The sequence below is a fragment of the Cupressus sempervirens genome, chromosome 9 (genome assembly GCF_028749045.1).
Source record: "Cupressus sempervirens isolate cs-2001-9-10 chromosome 9, ASM2874904v1, whole genome shotgun sequence".
NCBI classification, from domain to species: domain Eukaryota; kingdom Viridiplantae; phylum Streptophyta; class Pinopsida; order Cupressales; family Cupressaceae; genus Cupressus; species Cupressus sempervirens.
Genome location: NC_143126.1, coordinates 209743357 through 209758410, shown reverse-complemented (window position 1 = coordinate 209758410; position 15054 = coordinate 209743357).

Sequence of the window (15054 nt, the reverse complement as noted above, 5' to 3'; positions counted from 1 at the left end):
CTCATTTACTTCTTCCTTCATACCTTGCAGCAAATGTTTGATCCATACAATATTGGTGTATTTTATAGTAGTTGCCACATATTCAACTTCAGCAGTAGAATGTGAGGTGTAGCTTTGCTTTTTGCTAGTCCATGTAATCAACCTCTTTCCTAAGAAAAGTGCTCCTCCACTGATGCTTTTTCTATCATCAATGTTACCTCCCCAATCTACATCAATGTAAGCTTTCAATTCAAATTTTTCACTCCTCTTGTAGTGCAAACCAAAGTCATTAGTTCCTTTCAGGTATCTTAGTATTCTCTTCACTGCCATTAAGTGATTTTCTCTTGGATTTGCAGAAAATCTTGCTACTATTCCAATAGCTAATGAAATGTTTGGTCTACTATGTACAACATATTGCAGCTTTCCAATCATAGACCTATACAATGTCTGATTTACTTCAGCAGACTCATCATTCTTGGATAGTTTATGGCATGTTGCCATTGGTGTGTTGACTGGTTTTGAGTCTTCTAGCCCAAATGTTTTGAGTACTTCCTTGATGTATTTAGATTGGGTTACAAATATGCCATGCTTTAACTGATGTACTTGTAATCCAACAAAGAATTTGATTTCTTCAAACATGGTAATTTCAAATTCATGCTTCATTTGATCAACAAAATATTTGCATAAAACATCTTTTCCTCCAAATATTATATCATCAACAAAGATTTCTGATATCAAAATGTCTTTACCTTCTTCAGCTTTGATCTACAAGTTGTTGTTTTCATCTATTCTTTCAAATCATATCTTCACAAGATATTTGTGCAACCTTTCATAATACCATGCTTTAGGTGCTTGCTTCAATCCATAAAGTGCTTTGTGTAGCTTGCAGACCATGTCCTTGTTCTTCTCATAAACAAATCCCTCTAGTTGTTCTATGTAAACTTCCTCTTCCAGTATACCATTCAGAAAGTAGACTTCACATCCATCTGGTAGACTTTGAAACCTTTATATGCAGCATATGCAAGTAATGTTCTTACTCCTTCCATTCTTGCAACAGGAGAAAATGTCTCTCCATAATCCAATCCTTCTTCTTATGCATAGCCTTTGCAAACTAATCTGGCTTTGTTTCTTGTTATCTCACCATTCTCATCAAGTTTGTTTCTAAACACCCATTTTGTACCAATCACATTCTTATTAGCTAGTCTAGAAATTAGAGACCATGTTTTGTTTTTCTCAATCTAATCTATCTCTTCTTCCATGGCTTTATACCAGTCATCATCTTGTAGTGCATCTTTCACTTTTTTGGGTTCAATCTTGCTTAGCAGACATGATTCATTTCTGAGCCTATTCCTTGTCATTGGTCTTGCATCTTTGTCACCAATGATTTGATCTGTAGGGTGATGCCTTCTTACATACTTGGCTAATCTAGGTTTAGTCCTTCTTTCCATGTTTGATCCTTCAGCTTCAGAGTCATTTCATTCTTCTTCATCTGGCATTTCATCATTCCTTTCTTGCATACTATTTTCAGAATCAGAATGTGCATTTTCTACATTCTACAGCTTGGCTTTTGAATGCAACTTGGCATTCACAAATACTGAAGTTTTTTGTTGATTCCCAACTTGATTTGCAAAATTGTCTTCAATTGTCATTCTTTCATAGAAATATAAAAAGGATCTATAATCCTCTGTTTGTTTTGACTCATTGACCTGAACTTCTACATGCTCATCAAAACTTACATTTGCACTCTTCACAACTTTTTTAGTGTTAACATTCAAACACTTATATGCCTTACTTCTAGTGGAGTATCCAAGAAATATGCCTTCATCACTTTTTGCATCAAACTTGCCATTTCTAGTATCTTTCAGAATATAGCATTTACAACCAAATGTTTTGAAATGTTTAACATTAGGTGAATGACGATACCATAATTCAAAAGGTGTTGCATTTGTACCTTTCTTGACTTGAACTCTATCTAGTGTATAGACTGCAGTACTTATAGCTTCTCTCCAATACTTCAGTGCAACATTTTTCTCCTTCATCAAGGTTCTAGAACAGTCAATCACTGACCTATTTCTCCTTTTAGCAATCCCATTCTGTGGTGAATTTCTTGGTGCTGATGTTTGCCTTTTGATATCTTTTTCATTGCAGAATGTGTCAAACTCTCTTGATGTGAACTCATCTCCTCTGTCTGACCTTAGGCCCTTTAGGTTCTTTCATGTTTCCTTCTCAACTCTATCCATATACCACTTAAACATTTGGAATGCATTAGATTTTTGCTTTAAGAACATAGCAGTCATCATCTTGGAGTAGTCATCTACAAATAGCATTATGTATCTGTCTCCTAGGTAGCTTTGTACTTCTATTGGGCCACATAATTCTATATGCACTAACTCTAGTACTTCTTTGGAAGTGTATATTTTACTTTTGAAACTAGACTTAGTCATCTTCCCTAGTTGACATTGTTTACACATTGTGTTTTTAGGTTTCTTCAACTTGGGCAATCCTTTGACTTTCTTTTTCTTGTTGATGCTAATTAGATTATCAAAGTTAACACGACATAGCCTTTTATGCCACAACCACACATCATCAAGTCTAACAACAAGACATTTTGCATCTTCCATATCTAGGTAAAATAGATTACTCCTAGTTTGTTCACCTTTTCCTATCAGATTTCCATCAATAGCATAGATCTTGGCAGTTTTGTTTCAAAATTCAACTTTGCAACCTACATTGCCTAATTGTGATACACTCAACAAGTTGTAGTCCAATCCTTCAACATAGTATGCATTATCACATGAAATTTTCTCTATAAGTTTGATAGATAATTTTCCTTTCATTTGACATGGGGCATCATTACCAAAACTAACACTATTTCCATCATATTGAGTAAAGGCAATGAACTTACTTTTGTCTCCTGTCATGTGATGTGAGCATCCACTGTCTATGATCCACTTGTCATTCTTGTTCACACAGGTAACCAATGATGTTGCTTCATCTTCATCTTTTTCTGATTCATCCTTCATGGCTACATTGACTACTTCATCATCATTCTCATCAAATTCTTCTTTAACAATGTATCATCTCTTGCCTTTCTCCTTGTAATCTTTGTTGTTATCTTCTCTTTTGTTCCTCAACTTGTTTCCTTCTTTGTAGTTCTTCTTATGTGGACATCTTGCAGCTATATGACCTACTTCATTGCAATTGAAACATATGATAGGGAGCTTACCTTTGAATTTTCCTTTACCTCTATGGAATATCCTAGCCAGTAGTGCTTCTAACTATTCCACATCTTCCTCATTTGTGCTACTATCACTAGATGCATGTTTTCCTTTTCGTCTTTTCCTTCTTGATGTGTCCTCCTTGGTCTCTTTTATTGTCATCTTGGCCTTGAAAGAAAAATCAAGGTTCTTAGGTCTGTAGTTGTCAAAATTGGATAGCTCAAATGCAATAAGTCTTCCCACTATTCCTTCAAAGGTTAGTGTGTCCCTTGTACACACCTCAGCTCTTGGATGGTTGAAACTCTAATAGCATAGATAGGAAGTAGAGTTCTTAAGTATTTTTTGATAGTTATTTCTTCTTCCAATTGTCCACCTAGCCTTCTTATTGCACTCACCACTTCTTTCATTTTTGTAGCATACCGAGCAGCATTTTCACCTTCTTCCATCTTCATGTCATCAAACTTTCCTCTTAGACTTTCTCTCTTTGCTCTCTAGACATTTTGATCTCCTCCATAGATTTCTAATAAGGTTTTCCATATGTTAAATGTAGTTGCACAATCTTTAATGTTATCATATTCTGCATAGTTGAGTGCAGAGGCAATCTCCAACATTGCTTGGTTATGCTCCTTTTTATTCAAATCATCTGCAGTAAGAGGCCCTACTAGAGTTACATATTTTGTTTCAATTAAGGTTTGTGTATAGTCACCTATTGATCCAAGGTGCAATTTCATCATACTTTGCCATGGAGTAAAGTTATCTTTGTTGAGCTTGGGAACTTCTCTCTTGGACATCTTGATCTTTCCTGCTTCTAGTACCTTGAAACTAAATCAGCAGAAGGCTTTGATACCAATTGTTAAAAATGCTTTAGAATAACTAAGAGGGGGGGGTGGTGAATTAGTTATTCAAGGTCTAGATGTCCTATTCAAACTTTTCACTAAGTGTAGTGAACCCATTCAACCATTCAACCTTTAACTTATCTAATTAGCAAATCACTGTAAATCAACATGCAAGCATAACACATAAGAAATCAGCACATGACACAGTGATTTACGTGGAAACCCAATTTGGAAAAAAACCACCAGTAACATGCTACTTAATTCTCACTCTTATGAAGTGATGCCCTATGAAAGGCCTGCCCTGTTAAAGGCTTACAAAACACTGTTAAATGTGACCTTGTTAGAGGATTTAACCACCCTATTAGAATTGGGCCTAGTTAAAGGACTTTAGAACATTCACTTGGAATGCCACCTTGTTAAAGGATTTAAAAATGGTTGTTAGGCCAACCTAAGTCCATAATATTTTCAGATCTAATACAATTTTTGGAGAGTATTAGAAAATTTTGACTTGACTACAACATACAACTTAGTTTGCAGATCTCAGATCACTTCTCAGCTCATACCCTTGCCTAGCCTTCAATCTCTACAACTCTTGATGGCTTGTCCTCCTTTCAAGCTTTGTCTCTTTGAGTCTCCATACTCAATGTACTAGTGCAATCATCTCTTCATGACCACTTGTAGAAGTAGAGCCTCTATGCTCTTCCTTCTCTTAGATGTCTCCTCCTTGACACCCTTCTAACCACTTTGTAGATTTGGCTCTTCAGCAGCAATAGTACCAATAGCTCTTTGCTTCTTGTTATATGTCTTCTTAAATAGAAGTCTTGGAGTACCATTTCTCGCTCGATTCTCCCATTTTTCAATTTCAATTCACATGGATTAGGTAGGATTCATTGCATCTAACCCATATTATATTTCCTCTAGAAACTTCTTGAATAATCTTTTACAATTTGCCCAAAAATAGTTTACATAGGATTCTGTGCCAACAAATCATCATCCTTATCCTCTAACTCATTCACAAAATTCAATGTAACCACTATGTCAGCTTAGATTTGGCAAATTTTTGTCATTTGAAATAATGTAGCAACTCGGCACTATTGAAATACTAGTGCTCAATACATATTGTGTTACTCGGCATCAACTGTGTTTTTCCTAATGCTTGGCACCTGAAGATCACTCGGCACTAACTAAAAAATTTTTGATGCTCAGCACCTGATCTTCACTTGACACATGAAGATCACTCGACACACACTAGGAATTTTTGTTACTCGGCTTCCACTAAGAATTTTCTCAACTTCAACTAACTTGCTCAACACCCACTAAAGATTTTAGTTTAAGCTTTGCAATCAACCTTGTTACAAATTCTTCCTCCAATGTTTCTAAGTGTGACCACCCTCTATATCCTCGAGTATGTCATCAATACATTACTTAACCATTGTCTTAACTAATCCTTGCACTTCATTACAACATCATAACTCAACCTTTCCCTTAGGTGCTCTTGTTACATCTTATTGTTCAAATCCTCTTCATCAATCAACTAAGTGATAGTACTTGGATCTTATAAGAAAATATCATCCCTACAAATAGCAGGTTTGACATCAATGACAAAAGAATGATTGAAAACATTCTTTTACAACAATCTCCCTCTTTGATCTTCAACAAAAATGAGCTTTTTCAATCAGATTTCCAACAATAGAAGGTTCTAAATTATTACATAATAGAAAGGTCAACCTTAAAATGTTATGCACACATCCCAAGACAAGATCCTAACATTAAATTCATGATCCAAATTAATTACATAATTTCTCTCAAACTAAGAACCAATCATAGACAAAATCAATCAAAGAAGGAACCAAGCATCAACAAATATCAGGCTCACTTGGCACATGAATAAATACTTACCCAACACAGGACAACTCAACCAATACTAGATAGCTATAGTAACTTTGCTAACACTGGACATCTACAATAACTCGGCCAACATTGAACAACTCGATAGTAACATCAACTTGGAAACCACTGGCACTCGGCTCCAATAGGTAGAATGACCAAAGATGAGAAGGATAGCAAGAAAACCTAGCATGCTCCTTCATCAGACAGCCATGGTTGAAAGAAGTGATTCTTCTAAGTCATTGAGATGTTCTACCTGAGTTGAATTCAACTCAAATTGAGAAATCCACAATGCATGTTCAATAGGTTTACTTTTCCATTTTACCAAATATTCTTCGTAATGATTTCCTCTAGTCCTTTTACCAACTCTGTGATCAAATATTTGTTCATTATCTTCAATCTACTTCTTAGGATAATTATCTAGTACAATAACTTCATCATTTGACTCATGATACTTGTTTAAATCATCAATATTGAATATGAAGATATATCCATGTCATCAGGTAACTCAACCTTATAAGCATTACCACTGCAAACTTCCTCAGGACCTTACAAGATCCAAACTTCTTCATTTTCATCTTACTATGTTGTCAAATAGGAAATATGTCTGTCATGCCCTAAATTTAACAGGGAAAAACACAACCAACAATTTTTATTTTTTTGAAAGGTAAATCAAGGGATAATACACATGTATCTATGTGTTACAGATATACTCTATCAAACTACATAGAGATTGAAATCTACAATTCATGTTTCTTAAGGACATTAGAGTATCTCTGTTTTGATCATGGGTTGGAGGTAATACTTAACAACTTTTAGGTACGTTGATACTATAACTAGGCTTAGGTGTCAGGGTTATGATGCTAGTATTCCAAGTTAAATTTTAGGGATATATTTTGGTTAGATGTCAGCATATCTGATTTTATTTTATTTCAATTTATTTTGTTTTGGAATATAAACTAGGATGTTGAGTAAGAGCTAGCAGAGGAGGCATACACGCGACATTTTTAGGTTACCACAAAGTGTTAAATAGTTAACTTTTATTATTACATTATATATATAAGGTGTGGACACACTTAGGGTATACGTAGGGTTCCTTTGAGTGGATATTGACTGGCTACTACTTGCTATCCTTTATGGGAGGTTGACCACTTGGGTCTTTCTAATATTGAGACAACATGTCAACAAGTTACATAGATTAGATGTATCCCTAATTCATGAATATAACAATGCATTCAAATTTGTCATTTTCATATATTTATAAAGTTAATTATTTTCATGATTATTATATTGTCCACTTCCGTTTAACATCTTTGTTAGTGCTCAATCACAATCCATTCATAAAATTTATTTTCTGATTATGATGTGTCCTATATATTTCACAATCTTTCCTATTTAAGATCCGTGTACGTAATTTTGATATTATGTAGATTATTTATTAGGATATTCATTCCAAATGTAATTGTCATACATACCACTCTTTATTTATTTTATTTATTATTATTATTTATATATACCACTCTTTATATATTTTATTTTAATTATTTATCATTATTATTATTTTAAAATTATTTTATTTACCAATAATGTATAATTAATTATTAATTAAAAACCATTATTAGTTTCCTAAGATCTATTACCCTTAAAGCTAATCCTAGTTCTCTCTACTACCACATTCCTTTATCTACAATACTAATTCCAAAAATATTATTAACAATCTCATAAAAGAGTTAACATAATCCTAATAACTACTAACCCCCTTTATCCTATTCAAAAACATAATCCCAAACATAAATACCTACCAATCCACTAACTACCAACATATGATCTTACCCCTAAAATTTTTAACAAAATCCCATTTAATTAAAAATGCACTATTTCCACTACGTGAAATATACAAACAAATAAAATAAAGATAAATTATTTAAAAGTCCTTACTACTACCTACTAACAACCTTATACTTCATATCCTATCCTAAACCCTTTCTAACATACTACACCCTTCCCAAAGTGCTCTCATCCCCAAATGGGTGCATAGCAAGAAGGGTCCCATCATTGGTCATGGGAAGAGTACCCTCCCCCCCCCCAAGTGCCAATGTTCCAAGGAGAATGTGAAACAGCCAAGGGAAGAGATGTCTAACTCATGTTAGAACATAGGACAACCTTCCTCACCACCACATGTGCCAACAAAGGAGACCTCAAGGGATAGGCACTATGTGGAGGCCACTTGTCCCATCAACAATTTCATATTACAAGTCCTTTTCACCTTTTGGTGGGGTAGGTGCTTACGTCCCTCTTCTATTATTAGTGTTTGAAACTTTAAATCCCCTAACATATGGCATTCTTTTTAATAGAATTTAGGTTTTGTTTATTCTTTTATTTTATATTGTTTTCTTTTGTATTTAAATTTTACCTATGTAAGGGGAAATGTTTTCTAGGATTTGACATATCCCATTATGTTTTAATTAATTATATATTAGTATTTTTTATTGGCATGATGGTGACATGAAAGTCACGTGACTCACTTGAGTCTCCATTTGTAATGCTTATAAAATAGGTATTTGATGTTGTTAAAGTTCCTTTCCTTAACATATATGTTATTCTATTAATATTTAATGTACAAGATTCTAGGGTATATTCGTCTTAATATTTTATTGCTCTGTATTAGGCATGGATAATTTTTCACCTTCTCATACATTTTCCAGAGAATGAAAAAATGTAGCTATAGGAGGCTTTCTCAACAAGCTTAATGTATTTCTCTTCTTGCTCATTTTAGGAGATCATGTTTAGGAGTTGAAATGACCTGATTTGACTTCCATATTAATTTCCAATTTGTAAGTTTGATATTGCTATAATGTCTACCTCATCTAAGGATCTATTAAAACTTGGAATTCAAATGAACTAATGTTCATGCATATACAATGAGCTAATAATTTTCTTCCATTATATTAAATGCATAACCTAAAATTTTACAATGCAATCGCCCATATTAAATCAACTATATCAGAAGAAATCTTGTACACAACAACTATGCAATGTTCCTAACAAATCATTTGTAGATCATCAAAAGAAAGAGGGTTTCATTTCATAATTTTCTCCCTATTACATCCAATCACATAATGTGGAAACTTACAATGAAAATCTCCTTGCAATTAATGATATATAATTTCTCAATTTTTCCTTGCACACTTTCAACAATTTACAATGACAAACAAAGCTCTTTTACATCATAATGAAAATAAAAATGGAGACTTGATATCACAACACAATTGAGATGACATGAAACATTGGTCTCTCTTTACACACTTGATTTTTTTCAACTTTTTCAAGGTTGAAACCCTAATATCTTCAAGGAATCCATCTTCACAAAACCTACATACACACACAAACTAGGAACCATGGAGGCTCACCTCCCATCCTAGGCTTCTTTGAAGCCACCCACCAAGTAGGGGAAACAAGTCCAAATGGGATACACACACACATCACTTGCCAATGCATAAAACATATCACATAACACAAAACAATCCCTCACATGGCTTACACATTGATTCACCATTGGAACCATTGAACATAGGGTGAAGGTGTGCTTTAAAAAATGAGACTTATGCAATAAATAATTTTTCATGCCCTTTCGGGGCTTTTCACAAATCAACAAATTCCATGCCCTTTCAGGGCTTCCACAATCATCCCCTAAACATACTACCAACAACTATGAAGCCCATACTCCATTAACTTCCTTGCTACACCATATTTCCCTTATCACCCCCAAAGTAAGATATGAATGAATATGGCATACAATGGAGCCCATACTCTAAGGTTCTAAACTATATTTCAAGCCTAACTAAGCCCTTTGCTCTGCACTTCTCTTCCCTTCCCAAAGGGTGAGTGAAGTCCTCACATCCATAACAACACTTGACATTCAAATCAAACAAGAAGACCAAGAAAGAAAGCAAAGAAACTTACATGAACACAATGCACATTCACACCATCACAACATAATATCAAACTCTACAATACCAAGATTCACAATACAATGCATGATCCCATAAAAAATCCTCCATGCTTGCAGATTCATTATGCAATGTTAAAAGAAGGAACATGGTCATGGTATGAACACCAACCTTGGTCCAAGCTAAGGAAGTGATATTTGTTGTAGAGCTCCCTTAGTTAGAGCTCCCTTAGTCTTCCTCCAAAACCCTAATTGTCTCTAAACTTAGAGAGTGGGTGAACACCCCACTAGTTTGTCCAAGACTCTCAAATAAGGCCTTCCCACTATCTATTTTAGCAAAGACACTAAGTCACTCCCTCTTACAAACTTGTCTCCCTCTAAATTTTCTATATTTGACTTAGTGGGAACATGGAAGAGAATGCATGTAACAACTCAAATTTCGAATTGGTGGAAGAATGCATGGGTAAAGGGGCCCCTAGGCTGTCTAGTCACTATCATGGTTAAAATTAGGTCCCTAACATGTGATACTATCACATGGGTAGCTCATTTTCATATAAAAGACACTTTGGGACCACCTAATGACCCCTCAAAACCCTAGTCAAGTCTAAATTCGAATTTCCTTTGATTGTGACCCATCCTGCCCCTTGTCAAGTGGGTTTACTTACTCATTAGCAAGGTAATTAGTCTTAGGGTGAAATTCCACCATAACCAAAACCCTAGATGACATGTCATTGCACCCAAAATCCACAAGTGTCAAGTGGCACATAAAAGCACATTCCACATCACCAGGACATGTCCCTAATGCATCTTTATGATTAAACATTTCCACATACAAGCAAACTTACATTTACAGAATAAAATACATCACAACAAGGCTTTCGAATCTTCCAAAGATTTGCCTTGGTTAAACTATATTCACATAGGTTTGGATCTTGTTTTCTCCAAAATTTCTATTGTTCCACTTCCTGCACATTAAACTCGAGCATCAGTAGTCCAAGGAGGTCATATAAATATGCATCATAAATGCCTATAATTTCAAATGTTATGTAAACTTATTAACATAATTCAATTAAACTTCCTTTCATAAATAAATCATTCAAAATGTTAAAATATCAAGATTTGCATATCATAAACCATCATAATCAAATCAACATTTATCTGCATTTCACATTAAATCATAAATCATCATTATCAAATTAACATTTATCTGTGTATCACATTAAGTCATAAATCATCATAATCAAATTAACATTTTTATTTCACATCACATTAAATCATAAATCATCATAATCATCATATCATAATCTAATTATATCATGTCATAAAATTGCATCCATATATGTTTGATCATTCCATTCACAATATCAGGTTCATAGTACATATCATAGATGTAAAACACTACTGTAAATGTCAAAACCAATAGATAAAATAAGCCATTGTCCTACTAAGTCTTGAATAATGTCAAAATATCCAAATCCCAAATATCAAAAAGAAAGTAACATACCCCCACTTAAACATTACATTACAAGCATTTCTGCCATTCAGCTTCTATCAAAGCAATTGAAAAGGGTTAGTACATGAACAAAATAATTAATTATATCACTTAGGTCTTAATGTGTAGACATAAGTGTGAATCATCAAAAATGAAGATATTAAGATAACATAACCCTATAGTCTCAAAAGTATATTTAAACATCAAATTAGAAGAGTCATAATGCTAATATGTCATCTATACTATGACGGGTTAAGTAAGGCCTCACACTGTCTCTATTCAAATGAGCCACCACCTCATCACCAACTTCAAAAAAATGATGTCTCCTAGACTTATCATCATTCTCCTTATACTTTTGATTAATTTTTTCCAACTTCAACTTTAGTTCCTCATGCAAAGACTTCATAAAACCAACAAATTCTTCCCCTTTAGCACTTCTCATCTTCACCAGCAACATCCCTCAAATCTGATACTCCTTTAGGCTACATTCCAATAACAATCTCAAAAGGTATTTTTCCTATACTCCTATTCACATAATAATTATATGCAAACTCATCTTGTGCCAATACCATATCCCAATTACTTAGCTTAGCTCCAACTAAAATCTCAACAAATTACCCAAGCTTCTATTCACAACATTTGTCTATCCATCTGTCTATGGATGGAATGTAGAATTAAACTTCAACTCAGTATCCATCTTCTTCCACAAAGTCCTCCAAAAATAACCAACAAACTTACTATCTTTGTAAGAAATAATACTTTTTGGTAATCCATGCAATCTAAGAATCTCTTTTGAATAAAATCTCAAAAATATGCACATCATCTGATGTCTTCTTAGATGGTATGAAATGTGCCATCTTAGAAAATATATCCACAACAACAAATATGAAATCATACCCTCTTACTATCTTAGGTAATCCAAGAACAGAACCCATACTAATGTCACTCAAGGGTTTCTCAAGAATAGAAATAGATGTATAAAATCTAGTATTAAGACTTACTCATTTTACAACTTGACAAATTCTACAACTCCTTACAAACTTTTGAACATCCTTATACATCTGTGGCAAATAATACTTATCCTTAAGAAATCTCGATGTCTTATCAATTCCAAAATGTCCAACCAAACCACCACAATGTTTTTCCTTAATCAAATTAACTCTCATAGAACTTCTTGGTATACACAACTAAATTCATTTGAACAACAAAGCTTCTTGAATTAAATACTCATCAAACTTACTCATTTGATTTGATAGATTTAGTGCTCTACAGTCTCTCCATGCCTCAAAAAAATCTAGCTCAGTATCATACAATTCCTTCATTCCATCAAAACCAAGAAACTCAACCCTCATCTTGGTCAACAAAGAATTTTTTCTACTCAATGCATCAACCACTGAGTTAGTAGCTCCACTTTTATGCTTGATCACAAATGTGAAACACTACAAGTACTCAACCCACTTCATATGTCTTTGATTCAACTCATGTTGACTTCCCAAATACTATAAATATGTATGATCAATATACAACACAAATTCCTTAGGAATCAAATAATGTCTCCACTTCTTCAAGGCTTAAACAATAGCATAAAACTTTTGATCAAACACGTAATACTTCCTTTTAGCATCATTCGACTTCTCACTAAAGAAAGCAACACGTTTACCTTCTTGACTCAACACAACTCCTAATGCACTACCACTTGCATCACATTCAACTTGAAAGACCTTATTGAAATTAAGTAAATCCAATACAGGTAATTCAACAACCTTTTGTTTCAAAGCCTCAAAACTCTTATTTTCCCCATGTGTCCACTTAAAATCCTTTTTATCTCATCTCATTGTATCGGTCATAGCATTACAAACATAACTGAAATTCTTTATAATTTTTTTGTAGAAACTAGCCAAACCATGAAATCATCATACCTCATCCACATTTTTAGGTGTAGCCCATTCCAAAATTTCTTTAATCTTCTTAGGATCCATTCTCTAACCATCAGCTGAAATCACAAATCCTAAATACACAATCTCCTCTTGCATAAAAGAACACCTTCTCAAGTTAATCAACAACTTATTCTCTTTCACTCTCTACAATACTTGTCTAACATGCTCAAGCTTTTCTTCCTTAGTCTTACTAAATATCAAGATATCATCCAAGTAAACAATCACTAACTTACCCAAGGATCTCTTGAGAACTTCATTCATTAACCTCATGAAAGTACTAGGTGGATTAGTCAAACTAAAAGGCACTACCAACCATTCATACAAACCATCTTTTGTCATAAAAGAAGTATTCATCACCTTATCTAATTCTGATTTGATTATAATCACTCTTCAAATAAATCTTGGTAAAATATTTTGCTCTACTCAAATAACCCATTATATCATCCATCCTCAGCATAGGGAACCTATATTTCACTGTGATCTTGTTAATATCTCTAGAATTAGTACACATCCTCCATTCTCCATTCTTCTTAGCTACTAATACAATAGGTACATCACACAAACTCAAATTTTCTCTAATCAAACTTTTTTGCAATAACTCGTGCACTTGTCTATTAAGTTCTTCATTTTTGTAGGTGTTAATCTATATGGTGCTTTGTTCGGTAAACTAAATGAAAGAATTAGGTCCATACAATCACTTATACTTCTTACTGGTAGTAATCCATCACATATATCTTCAACAAAAATCTCCTTGTACTTATTCAACAATCTTTCAGTTCTTGTTGGCACTCAGCTAACACTGCTAGCTTTCGTTGTCACTCGATCATTACTATTTGCTTTGACTTAGTCACTACTACCACAACTCGGTCCATTAGGGATTACAAAAAATACACTTGGTTCTTCTTCAACCTCCTTTAAATTATTTCTCCTTGACCACACAAACTTGAATAGTAGTACAATTAACCTCATCTGGACTTTCAATCAAAGACAACAATACTTACTTTATTTCGTTCACCCAAAGAGTATATTGATTCAATATTCCATCACGCATAACATATCTATCATATTGCCAAGATCTACCCGATAGAATATGACAACAATACATAGGCATAATATCACACAAAACTTCAGCAAAATACTTTCCAACCTTGAATTTCACAAGACACTGCACTCACTTACCAACAATTTATGCTCATCTTTGATCCATGACACATGATAGGGTTTAGGGTGTCTCAACCTTTGCAACTAAAAATTTATAACCAATTCCTCTGATGTCAAATTCATTGAACTGTCATTGTCAACAATTACCTTGGAACCGTTTTCTGTCATCTTATATCTAGTCTTGAAAAGACTTCTCCTTTGAACAGGTTCCTCTTCAACTCTTTTATTACACAATGTTCTCCTCCCCATCATGTTTTCTTGAACCTCAGGTTCACTTGGTGAACCCTCAAGGTGTCCTTGAATCACAACATTTCTATTACCTTTTTCATTACCACCAGAATATCTACACTCAAAGGATCTATGCCCTTCTTTTCTACATCTGAAACAATTAACATGGAAACCACCTCTAGAATAATAATTACCTCTTCCTTAGTAAGAACTAGTACCTCCTTGGTAAGAATTACCACATTCCCATTTGGTCTTTCCTTTGTCATCATTTTTCCACTCAAATTCGCTCTTATCTTGCACATAATTGTCAGATCTTTCACCTTCTCCATAAGATCTACCTCTGCTTCTCTGGAATCTACCACCTCTA